Here is a 9236-nt window from a genome sequence, read left to right as displayed (position 1 = left end):
TCTTGATAGTGTAACATCTCCCACCAACCAATGTGAGGTCACTCCCTCCAGCCAACTTAAAGAATGCCAAGCTGGGAGGAGGCGGGTCCAGCTGGTTCTATGAGCCAGCACTGAACCAATTTATGTCTGAGGTAACATACTCGAAAGCATTGCCTAAACTTCATACACGTAAGTCTGCGCTGTTAACCCTTTTTCTGCTTTCAGTCCCATCGTGTTTAAGAGAATAGCAAAGACATGGGATCAACCTTCTAAATAATTGTAGAACAAGCCAACTACACTCAGCACGTCTGGCCGAGCACTCGGGAACGAGGGACATCCCTTACAGCACTGTTTGCTGGACCTGAAAGATGCCATGATAACAATGGCCACCATTTTAAAGGACTTACTGTAGTCTAAGAACTGTATCAGGTGCTTGAAATAGGTCATTCCGTTTTATCCTCACAATTCTGTGAGATTGGAAGCATAACCCCCTATTTACAGATGAGGAAACTGAGGCCCAGAGAGGTAAATAACATGCTCTCATTCCACCGCCACAAAGTGACAAAGCTAGGATGCAACCCTGGTCTGTGCGATGCTCAGGCTCACACCCTGAACCACTGCACTTAGCTGCCATGGCTCCTTTCAAGTTCAAATGCACTTTAATCTGACTACTGGTGCCAGCAAGTAACATGTCACAGTGGCTAAGAGGATAGAGTCTTGAGCCAGACTGCAACCAAATACTACTCCATTACTTATCAGCCACGTGACCTCCAGCAAGTTACCTAGTTTCTCTCTGTGCCTCAGTTTCTTGATCTATAAAATGAAGGATAATTCATTTTATAAATTATCGTCTATAAAATGGAGGATAATTATGATGTCTGTTTTGAAGGGCTGCTATGAGGATTAAATGGGCTAGTATGTGTGAAATATTTATAACGTCTGGCACATAGTAAGTCTATGTAAGTGTTTATTTAATGAACAGAAATGACATTCTTTCAGATGAGGTGAGAGTTCCCTGGATTTCAAGACAGAAATAGTATGAAATCATCTCTTAGCTACAATGGCCAAGCTGCTTATTTCACTCGCCAAAAAAGGTCTGAGTAGATGAAACCAAATGATCTTGGGCCCAAATTCAGACGAACGCCAGGCCCGTCACTCCCCTCGCGCACGTGCGCTGCATGCCGGTTTTCTAGCTAACGGCCTCTACGGAAACCCCAGTCACCACAGGTAAAGCAGAGCTTGCGTTTTTCCAAGCAGGTTTTTCAAAGGTGGCTATTGGTGCCCCTCGGAGGACACATGACAGAAAGAAGATGGAAGATGTTACCCGATGTAGACTCATGACGTGAGCAGCCTTCCTCAGTTACAGGTAACATAGCCTCCTAACTGTCCCCAGTCGCAAAGCTACCAAACCATCATCCTCTCTCTCACTCAGCTAACGAACCCCAAACAAGGCCCCACAAGAATGGCACTCGCTCACGACCCTCCAAAAAATAATTACACACTCCTGTTGAAAAGCAAAAGCTTTTGGAAAATCTGATAAAAATATAGACCCGGTGAGGTGGCTGTATCTACCAAAGGGACGGACTCCCAAGAGGACCTGAGTGTTTTCATTGTGTTCGTCTCTCTTTTCCAAAAGCATCTAGTTGCAGGCGGTGGCAGCAACACAAGTAGGTGACGCAAACACACCCCAAAGGACTATTGTGACAGGGCTGACAGCACCTCTCAAAATCCTTACCTGCACATATACTCACTCACTTAGTCATCGCTCCCAGCATGCACTAACCATGTCTCCCAATAAACTCTATGTCTTGAGGGATTACCTCTGCTGTGTGGGAAGTTATAATAGGATATTATAACCAATTTACAAGAAGATCGGGGGTTAGAGGAACATGATAAAGGGCACCACTAGGATGCAATCAGCAAAATGGTGAAATTCTATAGGAAAAATGACCTGGTTTCTTCAATGAATAAACAAGGGATGGGGGAGAGAAGAATTGCTATAGATTAAAAGCGACTTGAGAGCCATAGCAACCAAATGCAATGCGTGGACTTCGTTTCGGGTCCTAATTGGAGCAGACCAATTATAGAAAGTCACTTCGAGACTATCTGAACACAGATTGAAAATCTGATGATATTAAGGAACTAATGTTATTTTTTAGGTGTGTAAAAGATATTGAATTTGGGTTTTTAAAAAGTTCTTATCTCTTTGAAATACATAGTGAAGTATTTATGGATAAAATAATATCTGGTATTCACTTTAAAACACTCTAGGCAGGGTTGAGGGGGTGGGGCGGGGAGGTCAGTACTGTTGAAACCAAATTGGCTACGTGTTGATAGTTGTTGGATGATAACTACATGAGGGTTTATTATACTAGTCTCTCTACCTTGTACATGTTAATAAAGTGTTTCGAGCTTTCTGAGTGAGAAACGTAGAAATCCTTCCTGACTCCTCCCCTTCCTTTTCCGGTAGCTGTGTTTCCCGCTGCATTCTGTGACTAGGGCTGGTCTCCTAAGTGCTACAAACTGTCCCCTCCTGTCCACTCAGAGGCAAGCATCTCAGACCCTCATTCCTTCTTTTCGGCATTATTGCAACAGCCTTCTAACTGTCCTCAGTCTCAAAGCGACCAAGCCACCATCCTCTCTCCCACCAGAGTAATATTTCTAAAATCAAACCTGATCAAGGCACTCCCCTGCTTACAACCCTTCGACGGCTCACTTTCACCTACCAGGAAATGTCCAGCCGTGACCCACAGACCCTTCATGATCCATCCCCTGCCTACCATCCCAGCCTCATCTTTCCGTCTTGCCTTCAGCGGAAAGGTTTCACGATACTGGGCTCCTTGTAATTCACTTGACAAGAATGTACTGGAACCCTAAAAGAAGGCCAACGCTATGTAAAGCATAGGGAAGACAACAGTAAACACCACAAAGTTCCTACCTCATGGAGCTACATTCCAGGAGGGGAGACAGAAAATGCAGAAACAAACAATAGATGGTAATAAAACGCAGGCATATTCACCTGTGATCTCCCCAAGTTTGCTAGGCTCATAACCTTCTATGTCTTTGCATATGCAGCTACTTTTATTTGGAATATGCCCTTCGAAAACCACTTCCCTTCCATCTGCTAAGCAACGCCCCCCTCCCCAACCTAGTCACCCTTTAAGATTCAGCCCAAGCATCGCCTCCTTTGGGAAACCTTCCCTACCTCTCTCAAGCTTGGTTTTTTATCTTTATATCACCAACACCTTGCACATTGCCTATGCCAAAGTCAGTATTGAATAAATAAATGCTTGTTGAAAAAAACAAGCAAATGAATGGATTGATGGATGAATTCCTGTCTTCCTGAAACTGACTTTCTTGCGCTTTGGAGTCACGAGTGTTAAGAGTAGAGGTTATATCTAAGCATGATTCCATATCCTGAAGCATGTGGGATTACGACATACACTCTGTTAACCAAAGTCATTGAAAATGGACATTCGCTTCGAGCAAAAGCTTCCTACGTGTTTCCAGCGAACTGTGTTGTGTGCAAAAAAGATTCTACCATGAAATACATTCAGTTAAAAAAATTTATACTTAGCCGCTTTTTTTTAACTCCAGGATTTCTCAGAGCCTTTACTATGCTGATTTGCATTGTGAACCTCCAGGATACTTGATGCAATTTTCCAAAACGTGTTTGACTAACAGGCTCTTCTGTCCTCAGGGCATCTCGACAGACGCAAAATGTCCTGAAAAGCATTTTTTGGAAAACGTTGGTTTACCTAATGCCCTAAGAGTTTCTTTTATGGTCATTGTGATTTAGCTAATTTTTTTTTTTTCAGGCGAGGCAACCCTTGGTTGACCTCACAGACTGCAAGGACCTTGTCAGCTTACAATCCCTTATTTTTCATTTTTTTATTTTTTGTGCCTGCAGCACCTGGTCTTCCTAAGTAGGTGGTCTCCCATCCAAGTACTAACCAGGCCCAACCCTGCTTAGCTTCCGAGATCAGACGGGATCGGGCTTGTTCAGGGTGGCATGGCCGTAGACTGATTTAGCTTAAAACAAGGTAATACAACAGGGCTTTGCCACAGTAGCTGTGCCACAGCAAGCTGGTCCTGAAGCTCTCTGTGCAACAGCAAGCTGGTCCTGAAGCTCTCTGTTCCTGCCTGTCTGTTAAACCACAGTAATAACACATCTCATGACTGAATCAGCAGAATCCTTCGCGAGGGCGGTGCGTAGTAGTTTCATTGTGGTGGTGTGCTGTTATCACCGTTTTCCAACTTTCTCTCTCTCTGTCTTTCTTTCTCAATCTACCAGTAAAGGTAGCAATGCCTACGTAATTGAGGAAATGGCATATCAATCAATGCTTGTTAAAACAAACGTACAAAAGTGAAAACCTCTAAGGACAAAAATCAGTAGCTGCTAAGGCTGCTTCTAGATATGTGAGAAATGAAATAAGAGTAGACAACACGCCATGTGGGAGAAGAGTTTCTTTTAACGCCGCCGTTTACGTTGTTTTCAGAAACACAAAGAATGCAATAAGATACACGTGAATGTATGATTTCACGCGCATGTGAATACCCATCTCACTCTATCGTGTGAGAAAATAAAATTGACGAGGGTTTCTTTTCTGTCTGTGTCTTTGTAATTTAAATGATGACTAATCTTACAGATTAAATCTGATCACTGGATTATTGATATTAATTCTTTCTTTGGCTTGACAGCTGGAGGATAGAAATGGCATAGGAAAAACACTGAAATTGACTTAGCCCAATTAAGGAGGCAGGACCTGAGCAGACACATAAAAAATAAATCAATCACAGCTCACAATTTTATTTTTAATTCAGAAATTTTTAGATCCAGAGAAAGCAAAGTTAAAACAGTATATTAATAAGGCTATTATTTTACATAATGATTTATCTGATGACTTAAACTTCATTCCGTTGTTTTAGACTGAATCTTTTAACAAATAGCAAAAATTTTCTTAAACTCTTTTAAAGCACAATTTGATGAAGAAATGTTCAGTCATAGATGAGGCTTTATCATCTTCAGTATTTTAAGCCCTGCTTTTAGTTAAAGCTTTTAGTTAAACAAGGACAAATCTAATCTGGCAATTTGCAAATAGGCTCATTTCTGCACCCATTCATTAATGTGCTGATTAGAATCATAATGCAGAGTTGGGGGCATCTTAAAGTCAACTCATTTACAGAAATGCTCATAAATTTAGCGAATCGTTGTTCAAATAGAAACATTCCATGATTATAGATGTAGAAAGAGAGTAGATTTCAAGCAATCAAGAATGAAGGAACATACACGTTTCTTGATAAAGTTATCTAGACTGAAGCAATAAAAGCTAAAATCAGAAGAAGTAGAAGATGCCCAGTAAAAGAAAGAACTGACAGATTCCAACTGATAGATGAACTGATAGATGGTCCCTATCCAAGCATAAAAAGCAAAGGGGAAGAAGAAAAAGAAGGGGTACGCACGGAAGAAGGAAGTCATGTGAAATGAGACCGCCCGTGAACTGACCTTGAAATGAGGCAATTGATCAATGGGGGTTTCCGCTTTTATATTTCTGGGAAATTTCTCACGATAAGAATATAAATATATATATATATTTGACTTCTAACAAGAAATATACTAATTTCAAGTGAATAAAAAGGAAATCCAAGGCAAATCGAGAACTATGAAAGAAATATATTGACTCTAAAGAGGGAGGGAAGGAAGAAAACTTTTCAGAGAAAGGAAGACTGTATAAGGAATATTTAGAAGAAACCCAGGATAGATGCTCCATAGCAACAACAATGAAATGGTAATTATACGAGGTAAAGGATGTGTTAACTCTTTATTGTAGTAAACATTTCATAATATATATGTGTATCAAGTCATCATTAATTTTTTCTTCTGATGTTTTTACTGTATTCCTGTGACTGACAGAATGCCTGGAATCTAGGCATTATTTTTCAACAGATATATTTTGGGTGAGTGAAATCTTGAATGAATGGGTGGATGAATGAGAATGAATGAATGAACCACAGAACTTTTCTGTATGACACTCTTCCACCAGACATCTGGGTGACATGAGCTGTCAGACTACATTTAGGTCCATCTCTTCTTAGAATGAACATATCAAGGAACAGGCTTCAGAGTCACCCTCTATTCTTCCCTGTCCCTCATCCTTCCTGTCCAATCAATCACCAGTATCAAAGCTACCTCCTAAATCTCTCTCAAATATACCACCTCTTCCATTGTCTAGCTGGATCCTTTATTACCTCTCACCTAGATTGTGTCAACAGGTTCCTAATTAGTTTTCTCTTCAGCTCCTCCTTGCTCCAATATAAACTTCCTTAACTGCAGGGCCATCATGCCACTTCCCTTATTTAAAATGTCCGCTGCTTCCCATAAACCACAGGTCCTCATAAAATCTAAGATGCATACAAAGCAAAGGCTTTCCGTAGTTGAAGCCTGGCTTCGTTTCCAAGGACTGTCTTCACCCACCCACCAATTCCCTCTGCTTCCATGATTTACAGCTCTATTCACGGGGCTCATGCTGGTCTTTCACGTGCTTTTCCTACTCCAGAGATGCTTTTCCTCTTTTTCTCCAGCTAGGACACCATAGATCCTTCCAGGCCCATTTCAAATATCACCTCTGAAAAACTTAGATCACAGACTCTTGTAACACTATCAGATTGTCCTAGAATTATTAGTTGACTTGTCTATCTGTTTGTTTGCTTTGTCTACTACACAATGAGCTCCTAGATGGCAAACATTGACTCTTATTCTGATCAGAATCTCTCCCATGCCCAGCAGGCACTTGGCATATAGTAGGTACTTAATACATGTTTGTTGTATTAACGTGTTTGTTGTATTAACATAAGTTACATTTGGGAATGAGGTTAAGGACAGAGAAGGGAATGAACTAAGATAGAGTTAAAAAAATGCTATAAAAATTCACAAGTTTTTGAAAAGAACATGAAGGAAGATATATGAACTGAACACATAAAGTCCCTAATTTGGCAAATGTTGAGAATGTAGCAAGTTTTCAGGCCAACTATTACTCCACCGTTAGGAAAAATGAGAGATGCTATCTAAGTTTTCCCACACTGTAATATCGTTCCATCCCTAATTAATTTTTTTCTCATCTGACAAAAGGAAAAAGTTGGGCCAAGAGGAAGGAAGTAGCTTCGATGGATTTGGACCCGAGATAGAAAGGAAAAAGGAAGAAACAAGGAAGGAATAAGAAAGAAAGAAGACTGGGAAGATCTAAAAAGACAAATGCAATGACCTAGTGACATCAGCAACTTTATTTATCAAGTTTTGGGGACCCAGTACTTTTTGTGGCCTGCTAATAATAAATATCATTCCAGAACATATGTATCAAATTGCAGTGACATGACCTCTCTATTCTTGCTTCCTTCTTTGCTAAAATATCCTTGCTTTCCCCTCATTAATTTCACGCTAGTTTTTTAATGTACAGAATATCTTCTGAATTACCTGCTGGTGTAAACGATAATGTAGTGTGTGAGATGAATGAAATACTCAGCTCCTCAAAGGCCCCCAAATACTTTCTTTCAAAAATGATCCTTAATTTTCTTAGCTTGAATAGTCTTTTCACACCGACCTCAGTGACTACCAAAACAGTTTAATGTTATTAGAGTATCATCAAGTTTCATTATGTCTAATAAGAGATGGTGACGAGAGATAATTTTAAATATATTTTCACCAAAATTAAAATCACGAGTTGTAAAATGAATCCTAGATGTGTCAGTTATAATGTGACGTGATTTCAGTCGTCTTAAACTTATTTTCGTTAACTGCTCTGGCATGGAGCTCTAGCAGTAAAATTACAAATATGGCACAGAAGCTAAGATCTCAAACACCCATAATCATTCTCGGTAATAAAACTTGTGGCTTGCCTCATCATTTTATCTGCCACTTTAAATGGATTACCTAAAGGAGATTGAAATGATCGAATATTTCATTGTCTCGTCATCGTTTATGGTATATTCATCCAGTATTTAGATGTAGAACATTATTGGGAGGCCCAGTGTGAATAAGGAAGGTAAAAGACTCTATGCTCACTTTCCACATTCTCTGTAACTAAGGTAAAGAATTACCTAGAAAAGTATAAAATTAAATGTGATTTGTATTTATTCATATCCTTTTTATGTCAAAAAGAGTAACAGATTCTTTTTTAAAAAAAGAATACGAGTATAAATACAAGAGTATAAAACAAACAGAACAAGTTAGGATGAAAGGAATATGAAAGAAAGTGGTTAGGCGAACATTTTATTGAAAGAGGTGGATTATAAATGAGGCAGAAACTTCTCTGAGGGCCAAAGCAAACACACATTCGCACACGCGCACACATACACACACGCGCGCGCGCGCGCACACACACACACACACACACAAACTAGTTGCTTAGAGAAAGCCAAGCTTTTCTGGAACTAAAATGCAATTTCTGCTTTCATGGAACATGTAGAGGGATGCTATAATGGCTCCTTAAATCTATATCTAATGATGTCGTGAGTTTCATATTAACAAGAACTATGGTAGTCGGACATAAGGTATCATGAAAGCACAAAGAAAGCGGTGGTGACCCTTGAGCAAAATTCTAGAGGAGGAAGAGGAGTGACCTAAGCCTAGATGAGGCAAAGCAGTGGGACACATGTCAAATCTGACCCTCAGCTGTATTTTAAATTTTTAAACAAATTTAGAAAGGAAGGGAGGGAGAGAGGGAGGGAGGGAGGGACAAAGGGAGGAAAGGAGGAAGGAAGAAGAGAAAGAAAGAAGGAAGGAGAGAACAATGGCGGGGAGAGAGAGAGAAGGAAGGAAAGAACGAAGGAAGGAAGGGAGGAAGGGAGGGAGGGAGGGAAGGAGGGAGAGAAGGAAGGAGGGAATAGGGAGGGAGGAAGAAAGAAAAAGAAAGGAAAGAAAAGAAGAAAAAGCAATGTGAACAGGTATGAGGCAGCACGGTAGCTTGGAGCAGAAACCGAAGCGAAGGGTGCATGTAGCAGCCATGAGGAGGCGGCTAGGGTGTCCAGGGAGAACCAGATCCTATTCAAGAAATTATCTATTATGTGAAGAATAAAATTTGTCACTCTCGTTCTTTTGCTCACCTGGTCCACTGACTCCACGTTCTGGGAGAAGCTCTCGGGTCTAATAGTCTCTGCGGTTGTAGAACTGTGATGGAGAGGCTTACCCAGGTGTTTAACACACTCCTCTGTGAGACGTTCCCTCCGAATTTTCTCATTTAAAGACTTACGTCTCGACCTTC

General features: G+C 40.5%; 1 pseudogene; it reads right to left on the bottom strand.

The window, feature by feature from the left end:
- Window positions 1-3880: 3880 nt before the first annotated feature.
- On the bottom strand, window positions 3881-4003 carry LOC111739636 (annotated as a pseudogene).
- Between the last annotated feature and the right edge of the window lie 5233 nt (window positions 4004-9236).

This window comes from Pteropus vampyrus, unplaced genomic scaffold, assembly GCF_000151845.1.
Source record: "Pteropus vampyrus isolate Shadow unplaced genomic scaffold, Pvam_2.0 Scaffold51, whole genome shotgun sequence".
In the NCBI taxonomy this organism is placed as follows: Eukaryota; Metazoa; Chordata; class Mammalia; order Chiroptera; family Pteropodidae; genus Pteropus; species Pteropus vampyrus.
Note: the sequence above shows the minus strand (reverse complement) of the source record. Positions and strands in the feature narration are given on the sequence as shown.